This window comes from Pseudophryne corroboree, chromosome 4, assembly GCF_028390025.1.
Source record: "Pseudophryne corroboree isolate aPseCor3 chromosome 4, aPseCor3.hap2, whole genome shotgun sequence".
NCBI classification, from domain to species: Eukaryota; Metazoa; Chordata; class Amphibia; order Anura; family Myobatrachidae; genus Pseudophryne; species Pseudophryne corroboree.
Window position 1 is genome coordinate 210234230 of NC_086447.1, and position 21765 is coordinate 210255994.

Consider the following 21765-nt stretch of genomic DNA (forward strand, 5'->3'; position numbering starts at 1 on the left):
TAATGGTGTCCAGTAGCCTAAGAAGCCCAATCCACTCTGCACTTCAGGTGAGTTCGCTTCTTCTCCCCTTAGTCCCTCGATGCAGTGAGCCTGTTGCCAGCAGGTCTCACTGAAAATAAAAAACCTAAAACTAAACTTTCACTAAGAAGCTCAGGAGAGCCCCTAGTGTGCACCCTTCTCGGCCGGGCACAAAAATCTAACTGAGGCTTGGAGGAGGGTCATAGGGGGAGGAGCCAGTGCACACCAGGCAGTCCTAAAGCTTTACTTTTGTGCCCAGTCTCCTGCGGAGCCGCTATTCCCCATGGTCCTTACGGAGTTCCCAGCATCCACTAGGACGTCAGAGAAATGAGAGTTAGGAGCTGGTTGGTCGGTATTTGATCTCCTTCCACTTTATCTCTCTCCAAGGTTTAGTACATAGACCTATTAAGTGGAAAATAGGTCTGACCCTGCATAAAGTAGTGATGAGCAGGGGGACAGATGTGAAGACTTGCAAGCTTTACATAAAGGGTGGTCAGCCAGTTAGAGACAAGGCGGATAATTATATTTTATTGCCTCCTGAGAAGAAGTGTGCGCAAAGTCCGTGGTTTTGGTACTCAAACAGGTGTGGACACCCTGAACAGGACTTTAGATAGGCTTAGCTGCTATTCGCGACTAAACCCCATCTATTTGGGCGTGATCAGCACGAGTGGTAACTTCACACATTTCTTCTCACACCTCAGGAGGGTAGGTTTTTGGTGTGACAGCTGCCATTTCTAACAAACTATATTAATGGCTAACGCTGCTCCTAACCTCTGTGGTGCCGCCACTGGTCACTGGAGGGCACCCGACGGAGCTTCCTTAGGGACACAAACACACACGACCTATGCACACTGCACCCCCCACTATATACTGCACCCCCAACCATATACTGCCCCTATATATACACACTGCACCCCCATACCCCTCTATATAGTGACCCTATATGCAGGGTGCCCCCCTCATCCATATACTGCTCCCGCTATATACCGCATACCCTGTACTCTATCTTCTGTATACTATGTTGCAACCCCAGGTTACTTGCGACCACGAGACTCTGTAACAAGAAGCAGCAGTAAGCAGGAAACGGATGCAGGAACCACCAGACAGTACTGCAGCGCTCGGAGTGAAAGCACCGGGGACAGGCATGGCGACTTACTGTGGGGAGGGGGGAGGAGCTGAATCAGTCCGGCAGGAAGGGGTGCGACTCTCTGTGGGATGAGCAGTGTGGTGACCAGGAGGAGAAGGAAGAGGGATTGGTGCTGGGGCTGCAGATGAGATGATGCGAATGGGGAGGAGGCAGATAACCGGCTCAGCTGATTGAGTAAGAGAGATAGATAGATAGATAGATAGATAGATACATACATTGCACACTGGTAGAGGGGTGGGGTCCTGTGTCGGCCCCTCCATCACCCCACGCAGACCTTGTCCAGACTCATCCGGCTAGCTGATGGTGGCTAAAGGTGTCCTCTATCTCTAGACTGGCCGGGAGCTGTGCAGGGACTGGCGAGCTTACACATGGCAGTGCTGGGGTATCTAGAGCAGCATCACTATAGCCTGCCCATTGTAGATATACAGTACACGCTACACACACACACCTGCTCAACTCAACACAGCCCCGGACCCCAGCAGCAGGACTTCCAGAAACCTGGCAGCTCCTGTATGAGTAGCACCTTCCTCCTCACCTCCCGGAATAATAATAATAATTATTATTATTATTATTAATCACAAATGTTTCATTTTTAAATTGGTCATCTACAAGCAATGTGGGGCTGGGGAGACACTTATTAAAAAAAAACGTGTTTTATATTCAGGTGGATGAACCGTAAGAATCCTGCTTTAAGCCTCAATAATTATGGGTTCAGTATGATTTACCGCCGTGCGGGATGCCAAATGTCAGTATATCGACATCGGCACTCCGAGCGGTAGAATGCCGGCAAGGGAAGGCGAGTGCAAATGAAGCCCCTTGCGGGCTCGCTGCACTAGTCATGCTTGCAGGCTCGTTACGCTTGCCACGGGATCTATTCTCCCTCTTTGGGTGTAAGGGCCTCCACAGAGGGGGAATCACCTACCTCACCGGTATACCAGCGGCGGAATGGTAACCCCGTCGGGATCCTGGCGTCTGTATTGTACTAGCCGGGAACCCGACAAGTGGTATGCTAAGCGCATACCATAATTATATTTCAGAAATAAATACATTTTAAGATGAATTGTTTCTGGATTTTTATTTAAATAACTTGTGTACACATCAGCAGGTCTGGTAGATTTTATGCATCTACATATGAAATGCAAAGAAAAAGGTGTTAGATTTTATTAAGAATGCTAGTTGCATATTCTTGTGACTGTAGGAATGAACTGCATATTTACATTTATTTGCGATAACGGGTCTTAGCTGTGTATTTGAAAAACAAAACCTATTTAAAACCGGCAGCCAGTAGATAGCGCTATTCAATTATAACTCCGTTCGGGCGGGGGTGGCGAGCTGAAATCCACAAAAAGTGACTGGTTGGGCAAATGGCACTTTTTGCAATTGCGCTTAGCACTTTGGTCGAGTTCAGCTACTTTACGCGGCTTAACTAGACCTCTATGGGCGTGAGTCACAATAAAAGATCAACTGAATATTGCCCCGTGAACTGTCACTTTAGACGGGAGATCGGGGGTGCGATGTAACAATTAAATTCCACTCTATTGGGCAAAATCAATTGTTATGGACTTTTTAGACGCTCAAGCAATTGCCACAATTTAATTGATGTTTGGGCACCCATGCACATTGCACATGTCATTAAAAAAAAAAAAAAAGGTTTACCTGCGTAAATAGGCTAAACCCATCTAAAGTCCTGCTTTGGGTGTCCAAACGTGCCAAAGTGGCGACTTAATACACATTTCTTCTTGCACCTCAGAAGTCTACGAGAAGAAATGTCAGCCCCGCGGCCACTGGCCGTCTAAACAGTGCAACAATTGAACTGCTCCATTTTGCACTCCCCTAGTGGTAGCCGCAGGGTAAAACAATTGAATCAGCCCCCATGTATCCCCTTGAGTACCCTTTACCCTCTATCATCCAGATATCATCTTTGGGTCTAGTAATAAAGCACCGACAGCAATGTGTACAATATATTATATATAGTATTTATTTTAGTTTATAGTGTGTGTGTGTGTGTGTGTGTGTGTGTGTGTGTGTGTGTGTGTGTGTGTGTGTGTGTGTGTGTGTGTGTGTGTGTGTGTGTGTAATGCTTCCTTAATAAAGCGGAGGCTGCTATAACAAATTGGCACGGTGTATGCTTCTACAGTTGATGTGGGTTGGAACATCTCACGTTGCACCAAAATTAATGGGTGAGAGATGACTGTACAGGGAGTGAATAAGTAGTAGTTGCCCTAAAGTCCAGCCATCCCTGTGATAGGACGCTCACGCCTTCTGAGATGAGTGGAATACATTATACACACAAACCTTATTAGTTCTCCTTGCCAGCTACAGATGATTGGGAGGCTTATAATCAGAGAAAGACATCAATTCCCAGGATACAAAGCAATGACCTAGAGTGAACCCTGGCAGCAAAACAGTGTGGTCCAACGTGTCCAACCACAGCTCTGACAATCTGTAATATACACATTCTAATTAGCATTACAGTGTACACAAATAATACCTGCTAAATTGCCATTAGCACCAACGGTTCAAATATCATAAAAAACATGGAATGCAAACAGCACAGCATACTATACAGTCTCACAAAGAAGATGCTCAGTCCACACAGCAGAGGAAGAACATCAGGTTAGAACTGTCATGCCCCATCAGCTGTGACCCAACATCCTGTATCTGTTCTCCCATATGCAGGTTCCCTTTCTAAACAAGAAGGCCAGTGTGAAGTAATTTGATATTGTTGAAGTGATTAAATGACCATAATACAGGAAGCCCCTGCAAGCTTTCACACTAGGAGCGCAGATTACTAGAAGACTGAGCTCAGAAATCATTTCCTATTCGCAGTAGTTATAAATAACACTTTCACACCATCTGAGAGGACTCAAATTTAATACACATTAGTGATAAAAAAGTAACTTTCACTGGGAACAACATTTTAAATCACCATCTATTCTTTTTTAGCTTAAAATTTGTTGCATGTTCATAAATACTTTTTATTTTGAAAATTAATATGCTAACTTAATAAAAAGCACATGAAAAATCCCCTTCATTATAGGTGATTTACCTACAATCAAAATCCCGATGGTCAAAATACTGACACGGTCAAAATAGACCTTTAAATGTCGACTGGTCAAAATACGACACACGGTTTCATTGTTTTTTGGTGTGTATGTCGACATAGGTCAACATGGACACCGTATAAGTGTATGGCGTCCCATCGCATGGCTCGCTGCCTCGCTGCGCTTAGCACGCTATTATATTCCCCCTCCAATTCCACTGGGATGGTAGAGTATGAACAAGTCTGTTTCATTTAAAAAATAAAAAAAATAAAAAAATTTAAACACTTGTCGACTTTTTGACCTGTCAACATTTTAAATGTCGGTATTTTGACCATCGGTCAATAGTCTGTATTTTGACAGTCAGGATTTTGATTGTAATTTTTTGGGATTGTATATTTTTATCCAATTAGCATTAACACTACAAAATCTAGTTTGCTTTTTAGAAATTTAGTTTAATGGATATTTGGTAAAAGATAGTAAAGTTAAAAGTATAATTACAGTACGTGGTGGGATAAGAATTAGAGCAAAATAATATCTGGCACCAAGTTAACATAGGGGCAGAGTTACCAAACAGTGACCGGTTTATCGCCATCACCTTATTCCCCTAATAACTCAGAGGGTCACCAGCGGCAAAAGCCCTGCCAGTGGCGGCTTCCCCATGATACTGCAGCCCCGCGATATCTGTCGGCTGTCACAGTAGTCTTACCTCCTCACTGGGCCAGTCTTGCTGTACACATGCAAATATATACTGAAAATGTGCAACAATTTTGCGCACATTCTAGCTTGAAATAAACCATGATTAATTTAAATAGACCTTTTTTTATCAAACTTTTTTTTACTATCCCCATCCTGGGATGTACATGTACCAACATGATCCTTGTTATATACACTACACTTATATACACTAGTCCAAGTACTGAATTAGGCCAACAGTCAATACCACTATTGGTTGACTTTGACACGGTCAACATAAGAAAAAGGTCAACACATTAAAATGGACGACATGGGACAGGTCAACATTAGTTTTCTGCCATCCATACAGCGGTAAGAAGTTTTATATTAAACATCGGTTATCATGTACCAGACGCTACATTGTGTATCTTATTACATGTCCCTGCGGACTTAATTATGTAGGGAAAACCGAGCGCACCCCGCGAGAACGTATGGCCACACACAGATATGCAATACGACAAGCTCTCTCTACTAATCATAGCGATCAACCGGTGGCCCGTCATTTTATGCAGGCGGGTCACAGTTTGGCCACGTTACGGTATATGATCAACGATTACATACCAGTTAACTTAAGGAGGGGTGACCGTGCTTCCAAACTATTGAAGTGTGAGGCTCGGTGGATTCACCGTTTACAAACCTTATCACCTAGGGGATTGAATGAGCACTCTGGCATATTTGCATGTATTTAAATTGTATGCTCTATTCTATGAGGTGTTACTGTGTTCAATAAACTGTAGTAGATTGCTATTAATATTAGAACACGTTATGCATTATATTCCTGCTTGTATCCTTCAGCCATGTTTTTATCCTCTCTTTTAATTGTTTTGTTTTGCTTGTGATCCTAGCAACGGACGGGTGGTGATGACGTCATGCATTGGCGCCGTCCCTCCGCTTCCGGACGTGGTCCTCACCATGTGGGTGAAATGGGATATAAGGTCAGTTGTATGTATTGTTTGTTATTGTGCCTGTTGACGATATAATAAATATCGAAACGTTGCAGTATCTCTGCTGTCCTTGCACGCGCGTGTGTGTGTGTGTGTGTTTTTTAAAAATGTTTTATTACACCAGCTTTCCACACACAAATGTCAGAAAAACGTACCGAAGCAGGCGGTATCAACCACCGTACGTATAGCGTTTGATAAAAGATATACAGGACTTCACTGCATCTCACCACCTTGCAGTAGCTCGCCACCTTTCAATAGTCCTCACGCTAGGCCATTCCCCTACACGTTTCGTCATCAAAGACTAGGGCTGGCCTAGCGTAGCTCAGTCTCTCCTTTTGTACTCCACAGAACCAATCACGGAGCACAGCTAACAACATTTTAGATACCGCGGTAGTTACCATATCAATAATCGGACACACTTTAGTGACAAATTAAAACACAGATGATACATAGTAGCGCATCATAAATACATAAACTGATATTTTAAAAGACATGTTTAAAAAGACAAAACTTTACCCAATTTCTCTAGAATCACTCTTAGGTTATTTAGTTAACCCTATCAATGCGGTTATTAAAGGAACACTAAAAATTAATTAATAAACGGGGTAATCTCAAATCCCTCATTTAAACCAGCGGGGTACAAGGTATCAAGCGTAAGAATCCAATGTCTCACGTTTAGCCAGAAGCTTTAATCTATCACCTCCACGATGGCACAGTGTTACATGTTCTAATCCAACAAACCTCATTGAATTCGGATTTCCATCCTAGCATGTTTTAAAATGCCGGGGTACACTGTGATTAGTTAATTTATTTTTAATATTTCGATAGTGTTCAAGGATGCGTAACTTTAGAGATCTTTGTTTTGCCGATGTACTTTTTCCCACAGGCACAAACAAGCATATAGACTACATACGTAGTATTGCAGTTTATTAACCCCTTTATTTTGTAATCCCTTTTATTTTCACTATCCCGGAAGGTTTTTTTCCCTGCAAGGCCATGTGCACACATTTTGCAGCCCCTGCAGGTTAAAAAAAAAAAAAAAAAAAAATTTATTAATCAGGTTCAAGCGTCAGAGATAGCAGAGGTAGTTCATTTGGAGCCAAAAGATTTTTTAAAGTCTTGGCTCTTCTAAAAAAACTTCGGGCTTCTCTGTGACATTATCTTTAACTAAGGGGTCCATTTTTAACACATGCCATTGTTTATTCAAGAGTTTCCGAATATTAGTCCCCTGGACATTAAATTGTATTTGTATGTATTTGGGTAGGTGACCATGGGCTGCATGCACCCCACCCTATGAGTGGTGAGTGCAGACACTGTACCCCGCTTCTGGGGTGGCGAGTGCTGTGGTTTTCTATATTTGTTTGTATATTTTGGGGTTAATCTTTGGTTAACTCTTATTAACCATGGTCACAGGCCTTTTCATGCACCTCTGTGTAATCTCAATTGTTCTAAACCTGTGTCAGCTGCTCCTTAGTAATTTATCGGCTGTGTCAGGTGACTAGTATGCCTTTAAAAGCCACAAGATATGTGGCAGGCATACATTAAACTTAATGGGCATATTTGCAGTTATATTATATGTGATACAGTTGCCAGGTTTTAATTCTTACGGCTTTGTGGTAGTGTAGGACCTGCATGAAGGTGGGGCACCTTGGCGAGCGGTATGCAGGCTTCCGTGCATTGGCCAATTCACTAACTAAACCCCCATCATTAATTTATTGATGTTGTGAGTACAAGTGAGCTTGCTATGGTGAGTGCTGAATTCTCTATTTGTATGTGTATGTGTATATATATATATATATATATATATATATATATATATATATATATATATATATATATATATATATATATATTTATTTATATTTATTTTATTTTTTTATTTTCTTTATTTCTCTGCAGGGTCCACAGGATAACAACGGGATATGATGGAGCGTCAGCGGATTGGCACCAAACGATCACAAGCTTTCAGGCCTCCCAGGATGCAACGGGCCCGTCCATATATCCCCGCCCACTGGCTCAGGCAAATCAGTTTTTTGTTTTGTGCGGCAGGAGCCAGACCACGGTCAGAGGGCTGCTGTTCTAGAGCTTTCTTATTTTATTTTTATAGTCTATGTTTTTGAGCGATCTTTCTTAACAGTGTCTTATACGCATATTGGAAAGAGTCGCTCCAACAACTCTCCGCCGGGTCGCAACAACGCTTACCCATGTGTACAGTGCCGTCTCGACGGGCGTCTGTGTCGGATATACTAGCAGGTCCGGCAGACGTTTCCAGGCTGTGGCCGGAGCACGGGGAGAAGGTAAGGCATCGGTTCCTCGTAGTCGGGGAATACGGACACAGCCGCACTGTATTGGAAGGAGACTAACAAACAGTAGCTGACGCGCCGCCACCATAGGTGCTCCAGCGCTAGGCCTTAGGGATCATAAGGCACCAGGAATAGTTTGAGGCTGCGATCCCTAGGGTTGATGTCAGCGGTGGGGAGTTAGACGCTCTCCTGGTCGCCCCTACCCCCAGTTCATGACCAGTTTCTGCGAGTCTCCCGCCATGAACTGTTGCCTCACTTCCATCTCAGACGCTACCACGAGGGGTCTCGGTCACACCATAGGCCGCGTCTGTGTTCATTGAGCGCTACCGCAAGGAGACCTGGTCGCAATATCTGTATGGCCGGTGCGTCTGTATGCACAGTGCGTCTGTGTTCACTTAAAGTTCCCGGAGTGGCGGCGTACACTAGTAGCGTCTGGATCCACTCAGCGTTCGCTAACGTATTGATCGATCTTGGAAGTGAGGCGAGTCTCCCCGTATCCCACTCTACCGAGTATGGCTTATACAGCACTAAATTTCTATCTACTTTTGTCAGTATGAATAGTTAAGTTTAAGTGCCTATGGCATACAAGTCTGTGTACATTACTGTGGTTTTCTTCGCAATGCGTCTGAATACGTTAAGATCTGTATAAAACAGAATTCAGTAGTATGTACTCCTACATACTTTAAAATGTGTTTGTAGTTGATTATGTGCTCATATGACTAATATATAACATGTGACCGACTGCTAGTGTGATTGCTGACTTTAAATAAGATTTTACTCACCGGTAAATCTATTTCTCGTAGTCCGTAGTGGATGCTGGGAACTCCATAAGGACCATGGGGAATAGCGGGCTCCGAAGGAGGCTGGGCACTCTAGAAAGATTTATGACTACCTGGTGTGCACTGGCTCCTCCCACTATGACCCTCCTCCAAGCCTCAGTTAGGACACTGTGCCCGGACGAGCTGACATAATAAGAAAGGATTTTGAATCCCGGGTAAGACTCATACCAGCCACACCAATCACACCGTACAACTCGTGATACTATATCCAGTTTGACAGTATGAAAACAACTGAGCCTCTCAACAGATGGCTCAACAATAACCCTTTAGTTAGCAATAACTATTTACAAGTATTGCAGACAATCCGCACTTGGGATGGGCGCCCAGCATCCACTACGGACTACGAGAAATAGATTTACCGGTGAGTAAAATCTTATTTTCTCTGACGTCCTAGTGGATGCTGGGAACTCCGTAAGGACCATGGGGATTATACCAAAGCTCCCAAACGGGCGGGAGAGTGCGGATGACTCTGCAGCACCGAATGAGAGAACTCAAGGTCCTCCTCAGCCAGGGTATCAAATTTGTAGAATTTTGCAAACGTGTTTGCCCCTGACCAAGTAACAGCTCGGCAAAGTTGTAAAGCCGAGACCCCTCGGGCAGCCGCCCAAGATGAGCCCACCTTCCCTGTGGAATGGGCTTTCACTGATTTAGGATGCGGCAGTCCAGCCGCAGAATGCGCCTGCTGTATCGTGTCACAGATCCAGCGAGCGATAGTCTGCTTAGAAGCAGGAGCACCCAGCCTGTTGGGTGCATACAGGATAAATAGCGAGTCAATTTTCCTGACTCTAGCCGTCCTGGAAACATAATTTTTCAAGGCCCTGACTACGTCCAGTAACTTGGAATCCTCCAAGTCCCTAGCAGCCGCAGGCACCACAATAGGTTGGTTCAAGTGAAAAACTGATACCACCTTAAGGAGAAACTGGGGACGAGTCCTCAATTCTGCCCTATCCATATGGAAAATCAGATAAGGACTTTTATATGACAAAGCCGCCAATTCTGATACACGCCTGGCCGAAACCAAGGCCAATAACATGACCACTTTCAACGTGAGATATTTTAGATCCACGGTTTTTAGTGGTTCAAACCAATGTGATTTTAAGAAACTCAACACCACGTTGAGATCCCAAGGTGCCACTGGAGGCACAACTGGGGGCTGAATATGTCTGAACTTCAGGTACTGAAGCCAATTTTTTCTGGAAGAAAATCGACAGAGCCGAGATCTGTATCTTAATGGAGCCTAATTTTAGGCCCATAGACACTCCTGCTTGTAGGAAATGCAGAAATCGACCTAGTTGAAATTCCTCTGTTGGGGCCTTTTTTGGCCTCACACCAAGCAACATATTTCCGCCATATGCGGCGATAATGTTTTGCAGTAACATCTTTCCTGGCTTGAATCAGCGTAGGAATGACTTCCTCCGGAATGCCCTTTTCCTTTAGGATCCGGCATTCAACCGCCATGCCATCAAAACGTAGCCGCGGTAAGTCTTGGAACAGACAGGGCCCCTGCTGCAGCAGGTCCTGTCTGAGCGGCAGAGGCCATGGGTCCTCTGATATATAGTTTCTTGAAGTACTGGGTACCAGGCTCTTCTTGGCCAATCCGGAACCACGAGTATCATTCTTACTCCTCGCCTTCTTATTATTCTCAGTACCTTTGGTATGAGAGGCAGAGGGGGGAACACATAAACCGACTGGTACACCCACGGTGTTACCAGAGCGTCCACAGCTATCGCCTGAAGGTCCCTTGACCTGGCGCAATATCTTTTATAGCTTTTTGTTGAGGCGGGACAACTGTGGCCTTTCCCAATGGTGTACAATCCTTTGGAAGACTTCTGGATGAAGTCCCCACACTCTCGGGTGGAAGTCGTGTCTGCTGAGAAGATCTGCTTCCCAGTTGTCCACTCCGGGAATGAACACTGCTGACAGTGCTAACACATGATTTTCCGCCCATCGGAGAATCCTTGTGGCTTCTGCCATCGCCATCCTGCTTCTTGTGCCGCCCTGTTGGTTTACATGGGCGACTGCCGTGATGTTGCCTGATTGGATCAGGACCGGCTGGTTTTGAAGCAGAGGCCTTGCCTGACTCAGGGCATTGTAAATGGCCCTCTGTTCCAGAATATTTATGTAGGGAAGTCACCTGACTTGACCAAAGTCCCTGGAAGGTTCTTCCCTGTGTGACTGCCCCCCAGCCTCAAAGGCTGGCATCCATGGTCACTAGGACCTAGTCCTGTATGTCGAACCTGCGGCCCTCTTGAAGATGGGCACTCTGCAGCCACTACAGTAGAGATACCCTGGTCCTTGGAGACAGGGTTATCAGCCTAATGCATCTGAAGATGCGACCCGGACCACTTGTCTAACAGGTCCCCCTGAAAAGTTCTTGCATGGAACCTGCCGAATGGGATTGCTTCGTAGGAAGCTATCATTTTTCCCAGGACTCGCGTGCAATGATGCACCGATAACTGTTTTGGCTTCAGGAGGTCTCTGACTAGAGATGACAGCTCCTTGGCTTTCTCCTCCTGGAGAAACACTTATTTCTGGTCTGTGTCCAGAACCATCCCCAGGAACAGTAGACGTGTCATAGGAACCAGCTGTGACTCTGGACTGTTTAGAATCCAACCGTGCTGTTGTAGCACTTTCCAAAATAGTGCTACCCCGACTAGCAACTGCTCCTTGGACCTCGCCCTTATAAGGAGATTGTCCAAGTACGGGATAATTAAAAACTCCCCTTTTCGAAGGAGTATCATCATTCCGGCCATTACCATGGTAACACCCTCGGTGCCATGTACAGTCCAAACGGCAGAGTCTGGACTTGGTAATGGTAATCCTGTACCACAATCTGAGGTACTCCTGGCGAGGATAGTAAATAGGGACATGCAGGTAAGCATCCTTGATGTCCCGGGATACCATGTAATCCCCCTCGTCCAGGCTTGCAATAACCGCCCTGAGCGATTCCATCTTGAACTTGAATTTTTTATGTATGTGTTCAAGGATTTTAAATATAAAAAAGGGTCACACCGAACCATGCGGTTTCGGTACCCCAAACCGTGTGGAATAGTAACCCCGTCCTTGTTGGAGTAGGGGCACCTTAAGTATTACCTGCTGGGAATACAGCTTATTAATTGCCTCTAGCACAGCCTCCCTGCCTGAGGGAGTTGTCGGCAAGGCATATTTGAGGAAACGGCGGGGGGAAGACCTATCGAATTCCAGCTTGTACCCCTGAAATACTACTTGAAAGAAACAGGGATCCCCCTGTGAGCGAGCCCACTGATCGCTGACATTTTTGAGACGGCCCCCCACCGTACCTGGCTACACCTGTGGAGCCCCCGCGTCATGCTGTGGACTCAGAGGAAGCGAGAGAAGAATTATGATTCTGGGAACAGGCTGACTGATGCAGCTTTTTCCCTCTTCCCTTGTCTCTGTACAGAAAGGAAGCGCCTTTTACCCGCTTGCTTTTCTGAAGCCGAAAGGACTGTACCTGATAATACAGTGCTTTCTTAGTCTGTGAGGAAAATTGAGGTAAAAATATTTCTCCCCAGCTGTTGCTGCGGATACGAGGTCCCAGAGACCATCCCCAAATAATTCCTCACCCTTATAAGGCAGAATCTCTATGCGCCTTTTAAGGTCAGCATCACCTGTCCAGTGACAGGTCTCTAATACCCTCCTGACAGAATGGACATTACATTAATTTTGGATGCCAGCCGGCAAAATATCCCTCTGTGCATCCCTCATATATAAGACGACGTCTTTAATATGTTCTCATGTTAGCAAACTAGTATGTTTGACAGGGTCACCGACCACGCTGCAGCAGCACGCTCTGCAGGTTTCAGTCTAGTACCCGAGTGTGTAAATACAGACTTCAGGATAGCCTCCTGCTTTTTATCAACAGGTACCTTCAAAGTGGCCGTTCCTAAAACGGCAGCGCCAAACCTATTTTGACAACCGTGTGAGCGCCTTATCCACCCTAGGGGATATCTCCCAGCGTAACTTATCCTCTGGCGGGAAAAGGTACGCCATCAGTAACTTTTTAGAAATTACCAGTTTCTTATCAGGGGGAACCCACGCTTTTCACACACTTCATTCATTCATCTGATGGGGGAACAAAACACTGCATGCTTTTTCTCCCCAAACATAAAAACCCATTTTTAGAGGTTAATGTCAGAAGTGTGTAACACATTTTTTATTGCCGGGATCAAGTCACGGATGTTCCTAGTGGATTGTGTATATGTCTCAACCTTGTCGACACTGAAGTCAGACTCCGTGTCGACATCTGTGTCTGCCATCTGAATGAGCGGGCGTTTTTGAGCCCCTGATGGCCTTTGAGACGCCTGGGCAGGCACGGGCTGAGAAGCCGGCTGTCCCACAGCTGTTACGTCATCCACCCTTTTATGTAAGGAGTTGACACTGTCGGTTAATACCTTTTACCTAACCATCCACTCTGGTGTCGGCCCCACAGGGGGCGACATCACATTTATCGGCATCTGCTCCGTCACTATATAAGCCTCCTCCTCAAACATGTCGACACAGCTGTACCGACACACCGCACACACACAGGGAATGCTCTGACTGAGGACAGGACCCACAAAGCCCTTTGGGGAGACAGAGAGAGAGTATGCCAGCACACACCAGAGCGCTATATAATGTGGGGATTAACACTATAACTGAGTGAATTTTCCCCCATAGCTGCTTGTATATACAATATTGCGCCTAAATTTAGTGCCCCCCCTCTCTTTTTAACCCTTTGAGCCTGAAAACTACAGGGGAGAGTCTGGGGAGCTTTCTTCCAGTTGCACTGTGAAGAGAAAATGGCGCCAGTGTGTCTGAGGGAGATAGCTCCGCCCCTTTTCCGCAGCCTATTCTCCCGCTTTTTTCTGGATTCTGGCAGGGGTATTTACCACATATATAGCCTCTGGGGCTATATATTGTGGTATTTTTGCCAGCCAAGGTGTTTTTATTGCTGCTCAGGGCGCCCCCCCCCAAGCGCCCTGCACCCTCAGTGACCGGAGTGTGAAGTGTGCATGAGGAGCAATGGCGCACAGCTGCAGTGCTGTGCGCTACCTTGGTGAAGACTGATGTCTTCTGCCGCCGATTTTCCGGACCTCTTCTTGCTTCTGGCTCTGTAAGGGGGACGGCGGCGCGGCTCCGGGACCGAACACCAAGGACTGGGCCTGCGGTCGATCCCTCTGGAGCTAATGGTGTCCAGTAGCCTAAGAAGCCCAATCCGGCTGCAAGCAGGCGAGTTCGCTTCTTCTCCCCTTAGTCCCTCGCTGCAGTGAGCCTGTTGCCAGCAGGTCTCACTGAAAATAAAAAACCTAATTCTATACTTTCTTTCTAGAGGCTCAGGAGAGCCCCTAGTGTGCATCCAACCTCGGCCGGGCACAAGATCTAACTGAGGCTTGGAGGAGGGTCATAGTGGGAGGAGCCAGTGCACACCAGGTAGTCCTAAATCTTTCTAGAGTGCCCAGCCTCCTTCGGAGCCCGCTATTCCCCATGGTCCTTACGGAGTTCCCAGCATCCACTAGGACGTCAGAGAAATATATGTTTGTCAGTTGGTCTGCTGATCCTCAATGCTGGTGCACGGGTAAGGGTCAGATTGCTATCACTTTAGAACAATAAAGTGGTTATAGTCACAAATTGTGTAGTACACTGTGAAAGTGCTGATTATTTATCATGTCTAAGAGCGGCAAAGGCGACGAGAGGACACTTATAGTAACACCAACACTCATATCATGTTGTCTTGCAAAAACTGTATTATCCTCTCTGATCTGGTACAGGATGGTTTATGTGTAAAATGGTTTGCTTGTCAGCACAATACTAGGCAGATCCCTGATCTACGTCAAGTACAGATAAATCCCCTTTGGGTGATGTTTGCACAGACCTTGTCCAGTATAGCTGAAAGCTTAATTCCTACAGCTTCGATACCAGGAATAGGGTTCATTATTAACCCATACAGGCAGCTCTTTACCTAAGGTATCCCCAACAGCTTTTCTAATAAAACAAGCTGAGAAACCGAGTGTAAGTAAATCATCAACTGCACAGCTACACAGGATGATTCATCAGACGATGAAAGCTCTATATACTCTTCTTCGGCATACAAAGAACAGGTAAAAGGTATCAGCTCAGTGAATATAGCTTAGTTAATGAGAGCAGTAAAGGCCTTTCTGTCCTTAGAGGATTCAGCAGAGCCTGTGTTAAAAATAAGGTACTTATGTTTAAACGTCCCAAAAAAATAGGGCCTCCTCATGGGGGACCCCAGCAGCTGATGAAAATCATGGAAAAGGTTTGGGCTATACCCAATAAAGAATATATATAGGTTCCCAGTAAATGGGATTCCAAATATCCTTTTCCAGCTGGGGACTATTTAAAAATGGGAAATGCCTCCTAAAGAGATATGCATATCATTTGATAAAATATATATGGCCTTTGCCGTCAACGTCAAAAGAGGTATGGCTTTCTGAAAACCATATTGTCTCCGTCTGGGGCAGTCATAAGGCCAGCCACGACTTCACCTTGCAATCTACAGCTACACCACACTGGAAAGGCCCAATCTCACTAGATCTTGGAAGCTAAGCAGTGTTGGGCCTGGTTAGTTCTTGGATGGGAGACCACCTTGGAATACCAGGTGCGGTAGGTAACTGGGCTGAGGTACTGGAAGACAGGATTTCAGCACCTGCAAGGGAGCAAGAATCCCATATAGCTCATATGGACACTTATGTTCTGGGGCATCAGCATTAACAATCGTTGCTCGCAGAGCAAGTTTGCGTACATACAGTACATGAAAAGCTGATTCAGAATCAAAGAAGGTTCTGGAAACTTTGCCTTTGGCTGGAAGTTTCTGTTTGGTAATGAGTTAACAGATATTCTGGAGTCAAAATCAGACTCCAAGATGGACACGTTTCCTTCCACATATAACTCCAACATTGGGGTCCGGTTTTCGGCCTTATTGGTCATAAAGGAACTTAACAGCCCTAATACAATAAGTTTGGTAAGGCAAAGAAGCAAAGGAAAACAGAGGGCTAGCTTCCAAACCAGAGGATAAGCCATCAGCATGATGGTGCAAGCCTTTGTGTGGGACCCCAGGATAGGGGGACAACTTCATCAGTTTGCACAGATCTGGTAAAAGTCTACAGACAGATATCTGGGTGCAAGAAGCGGTATCTCTAGGTTATGTTTCTCTTTAAGAAGCATCCTCCTCGAAGGTTTTTCTGTTCCAGTCCGTCTCAGGTAGAGGCGAAGGACAGAGGTTTGCAAGAAGCAGTTCAGAAATTGCTTTGGTCAGGAATAGGCATTCCAGTAACCCCTGCACAATAGGGACAGGGGTTTTTACTCCAACCGGGTTTGGGTTCAGAAGGATCCTTTCACCCCAATCTCAAAATCCTAAACAGATAAGTTGGGTACGACGGTTCACATGGACGTTGCGCTCCATAGTTTTGGCATGGAGCCAGGGAATTACATGGTATCCCTGGATAGTCAGGATGCTTACCTACAGGTTCCTATAGCACTGTTCCATCAGTGTTATCTCAAGGTTCACCATCCTCCAGCAACATTTTCAATTCCAGACCTTACCCTTTGGGTTAACCACAGCCTCCAGAGTATTTACCAAAATTATGATGATTATGGTATCTTATCTCCGCAAGAAGGGGATAAGAAAATTGCCATACCTCAACCACCTGTTTTATCCTGGAACAGGATAGGCTTCTGTGCTATCTCCAACAGACAATGACTTGTCTGCAGAGGCACTGGTGGTTCATACATTGGGAAAAGTCATCTCTGGTTCCGTCACAATGGATGACTCACTGTGTGGCTGTACTGAATTCAAATCTGCAGAAAATGGATTACTTCGGCACAAGATATCCAAGGTACAGTCAAGTACTCAGGAGTTGTTACACAGTCAAACGATATCAATCGACACAGCTATGCGACTGATGGGTTTGATGTCAACATTCGACATGGTGGAGTATGCACAATTCCACTCAAGACCTTGGCAGCGTCTGATTCTAGCCAGATGTATTCCATTCCATCAGACAATAAAGAAACAGACTATGGTACTTTCACACAAGGTAAGAAAGTCATCAGCCTGGTGGCTACAGACATCCCATCTAGACAAAGGGAGAACCTTTTGGATATCAGATGGGAGATCCTGACAACAGATGCCAGTCTTCAGGGCTGGGGAGCAGTGTCCGGATGATTATGGTCCCAGGGACAATGGACCATAGAAGAAAGTTGCCTGCCAATAAATCTGTTAGAACTTCGGGCCATATACATGGCACTGATTCAGGCAAAGGACACTCTGCAAGGAAGACCTGTCCAGACAATTTAACGGCGGGGGCATACCTCAACCATCAGGGAGGAACGAGCAGCAAAACAGCAATGAAGGAGGTAAGTCACATACTAAATTGGGCAAAACTCCATCTTCCAGAATTGTCTGCAGTATTCGTTCCGGGAGTCCTAAATCGGGAAGCGGATTTTCTCAGTCGACACGCCATTCAAGCAAGCAAATGGGCTCTACACCCAGAAGTCTTTCAGACTCTGGTAGACAAGTGGGGTTTGCCAGAGATAGATTTGTCTGAACAACAAAGTGCCCACATACGGGGCAAGAACAAAGGATCCCGGAGCGATCTTTGTGGATGCCTTGTTAGTGAAATGGGAATTTCATCTGGCGTATCTATTTCCTCCGATCATCCTGCTACCAGGGTGGTGAGGAAGATAAAAGAAGCAAAGGGTGCCGTGATTCTAACAGCTTCAGCTTGGCCCAGAAGTCAATGGTACACAGATCTGCAGAGGATGTCGATGGATGCTCCACGTCTGCTCCCTCAACGTCCAGATCTACTAATGCAGGCATCTGGATCGACTATAGTTGACGGTGTGGCTCTTGAAACCTCTATCCTGAAGTCTACGGACTGGGAGAAAAAGATTTACCGGTAGGTTTAAAATCTTATTTTCTCTTACGTCCTAGAGGAGGCTGGGGACTTCGTAAGGACCATGGGGATTATACCAAAGCTCCAGACCGGGCGGGAGAGTGCGGATGACTCTGCAGCACCGATTGAGCAAACATGAGGTCCTCATCAGCCAGGGTATCATACTTGTAGAATTTAGCAAGTGTGTTTAAACCCGACCAAGTAGCTGCTCGGCACAGCTGTAATGCCGAGACGCATCGGGAAGCCGCCCAAGAAAAGCCCACCTTCCTAGTGGAATGGGCCTTTACCGAATTTGGCAACGGCAATCCCGCCGTAGAATGAGCCTGCTGAATCGTGTTACAGATCCAGCGAGCAATAATCTGCTTAGAAGCAGGAGCGCCAACCTTGTTGGCTGCATACAGGACAAACAGTGCCTCTGTTTTCCTAACCCGAGCCGTCCTGGCTACATAAATTTTTAAGGCCCTGACTACATAAAGGGACTTGGAATCCTCCAAGTCACCCGTAGCCACAGGCACCACAATAGGTTGGTTCATATGGAACGACGAAAACCACCTTAGGTAGAAATTGAGGACGAGTTCTCAACTCCGCTCGATCCACATGGAAAATCAAATAGGGGCTCTTGTGAGACAAAGTTGCCAAATTCAGACACCCACCTCGCAGATGCCATGGCCAACAACATGACCACTTTCCATGTGAGAAATTTTAACTGCACCGTTTGAAGAGGTTCAAACCAGTGTGATTTAAGGAACCGTAACACCACGTTAAGGTCCCACGGTGCCACTGGGGGCACAAAAGGAGGTTTGATGTGCAGCACTCCTTTTACAAAAGTCTGGACTTCTGGGAGAGAAGCCAATTCCATCTGAAAGAATATAGATAAGGCCGAAATCTGCACCTTAATGGAGCCTAACTTAAGGCCCATATCCACTCCTGTCTGTAGAAAATGGAGAAAATGCCCCAGCTGAAAATCCTCCGTAGGAGCATGCTTGGCCTCACACCAAGAAATATATTTCCTCCAGATACGGTGATAATGCTGCGCCGTTACCTCCTTCCTAGCTTTGATTAGAGTAGGGATGACTTCCCCCGGAATACTTTCTCTAGCTAGGAATTGGTGTTCAACCGCCATGCCGTCAAACGTAACCGCGGTAAGTCTTGGAACACACCTGGCCCCTGTTGCAACAGGTCCTCCCTGGGAGGAAGAGGCCACGGATCTTCTGCGATCATTTCCTGAAGATCTGAATACCAGGCCCTTCGTGGCCAATCTGGAACAATGAGTATTGTCTGCACTCGTCGTCTTATGATTCTCAATATTTTTGAGATGAGTGGAAGTGGAGGGAACACATAGACCGACTGAAAAACCCACTGTGTCACTAGTGCGTCCACCGCCACTGCCTGAGGGTCTCTTGACCTGGAACAATACATCCGAAGCTTTTTGTTGAGGCGTGACGCCATCATGTCTATTTGAGGAAGTCCCCAACGACTTGTTATCTCTGCAAAGACCTCTTGATGAAGTCCCCACTCTCCTGGATGGAGATAGTGTCTGCTGAGGAAGTCCGTTTCCCAGTTGTCCACTCCCGGATTGAAGACAGCTGACAGAGCGCTTACATGATTTTCCACCCAGCGAAGAATCCTGGTGGCTTCTGCCATTGCTGCTCTGCTCCTTGTCCCGCCCTGGCGGTTTACATGCTATATGGCCCTTAATTCCAGCACATTTAAGTGTAGACAAGCCTCCTGGCTTGACCATATTCCCTGAAAATTTCTTCCTTGTGTGACGGCTCCCCATCCTCGGAGGCCCGCGTCCGTGGTCACAACAACCCAATCTTGAATGCCGAACCTGCAACCCTCTAGTAGGTGAGCACTCTGGAGCCACCACAGGAGAGAGACCCTGGCCTTGAGGGACAGGCTTATCCTCTGATGTATGTGTAGATGGGACCCTGACCATTTTTCCAGAAGGTCCCACTGAAAAGTTCTTGCATGGAACCTGCCGAACTAATGGCCTTGTAGGCCGCCACCATCTTTCCCAATACTCGAGTGCATTGATGAACTGACACCCTTTTTGGTTTCAGCAGGTCCTTGACAATGCTCTGGAGTTCCTGGGCTTTTTCCAATGGAAGAAAAACCCTCTTTTTTATCCCGTGTCCAGAACCATGCCCAAAAATGACGGCCGAGTCGTCGGAACCAACTGCGACTTCGGTAGATTTAGAATCCAGCCGTGTTGTTGTAGTACTCTCAGGGAGAGAGACACGCTCTTTAGTAACTGATCTCTCGATCTTGCCTTTATGAGGAAATCGTCCAAGTATGGGATAATTGTGACCCCCCGCTTGCGCAGGAGCACCATAACTTTCGCCATCACCTTGGTGAAAATTCTCGGGGCCGCGGAAAGCCCAAACGGCAACGTCTGAAACTGGTAATGACAGTCCTGCACAGAGAATCTCAGGTACGCCTGATGAGGAGGATATATGGGGACATGAAGGTAAGCATCCTTTATGTCTAGCGACACCATAAAATCCCCCCCTTCGAGGCTGGAGATCACTGCCCGGAGAGATTCCATCTTGAATTTGAACCTTTTCAAATATAGGTTTAGGGATTTTAGATTCAGGATTGGTCTGACCGAGCCATCCGGCTTCGGGACCACAAATAGGGTTGAATAAAACCCTTTTCCCTGTTGTCCTAGGGGAACCCTGATAATCACTTGCTGTTGACACAGCTTTTGTATGGCAGCTGAAACTATTTCCCTCTCTGGGGGAGAAGCTGGCAAGGCCGATTTAAAAATTGGTGTGGAGGCACATCTTCTAACTCCAGTTTGTAGCCGTGGGATACAATTTCGATCACCCAAGGATCCAAATCCGACTGAACCCAGACCTGGCTGAAGAGACGAAGACGTGCCCCCACCGGTGTGGACTCCCCCAGCGGAGCCCCAGCGTCATGCGGTGGATTTTGTAGAGGCCGGGGAGGATGTTTGTTCCTGGGAACTAGCTGTAGCTGGTGTTCTTTTCCCTCTACCCCTGGCGAGGAAGGAAGAGCCCCGACCCTTTCTGAACTTATGCGACCGAAAGGACGGCATCTGGTATTGAGGTGTTTTCTTTTGCTGTGGGGGAACATAAGGCAAAAAAGAAGACTTACCCGCGGTAGCTGTGGAAACCAGGTCCGCGAGGCCCTCCCCAAATAAAACTTCACCCTTGTAAGGCAAAGCCTCCATAAGTCTCTTTGAATCAGCATCACACAGGGACCTTCTAGTAGAAACTGCCATGGCATTGGCTCTTGAACCCAACAGCCCAATATCTTGCGCAGCCTCTCTCATATATAACGCTGCATCCTTAATGTGACCCAAGGTCAACAAAACCCTATCCTTATCTAAGGTGTCAATGTCCGATGATAAGTTATCTACCCACGCTGCAATTGCGCTACCAACCCTCAGGCCCGAGTAGGGCTCCAGTATGCGCGTAAATTGATTTTAAGGTAGTTTCCTGCCTGCGATCCGCAGGATCCTTTAGGGCCGCCGTGTCCGGGGATGGTAGCGCCAGCTTTTTGGATAAGCGCGTTAAGGCCTTGTCCACCCTGGGTGAGGATTCCCACCATAACCTGTCCTTTGAGGGGAAAGGATACGCCATAATAATTCTCTTGTGAACCTGCAGTCTTTTGTCTGTAGTTTCCCGAGCCTTTTCAAATAAAGCGTTCAGCTAATGAGATGGGGGAAACGATACCTCAGGTTTCGTTTCCTTAAACATGCATACCCTCGTGTCAGGGACAGAAGGGTACTCTGTGATATGTAAAACATCTTTTATTGCAATAATCATATATTGAATATTCTTGGCCACTCATCATAGTC

The 21765-nt window shown here is 46.2% G+C and overlaps 1 protein-coding gene and 1 pseudogene across 2 annotated transcripts in view; one reads left to right on the plus strand and one right to left on the minus strand.

Annotated features, from left to right (window-relative positions):
* Window positions 1-21765, minus strand: part of ACSL3 (acyl-CoA synthetase long chain family member 3) — a 221819-nt gene that overhangs the window by 137301 nt on the left and 62753 nt on the right. The window contains exon 1 of one of the 2 annotated variants that reach the window (XM_063915903.1): window positions 3461-3584. The exons of the other annotated variant lie outside the window; for it this stretch is intronic. The gene's annotated coding sequence lies outside the window, so the exon portion shown is untranslated. Of the gene's footprint in view, window positions 1-3460; window positions 3585-21765 lie in introns of those variants that run through there. 2 annotated transcript variants of the gene reach the window in all.
* LOC134913152 (5S ribosomal RNA) lies at window positions 15537-15655 on the plus strand (annotated as a pseudogene).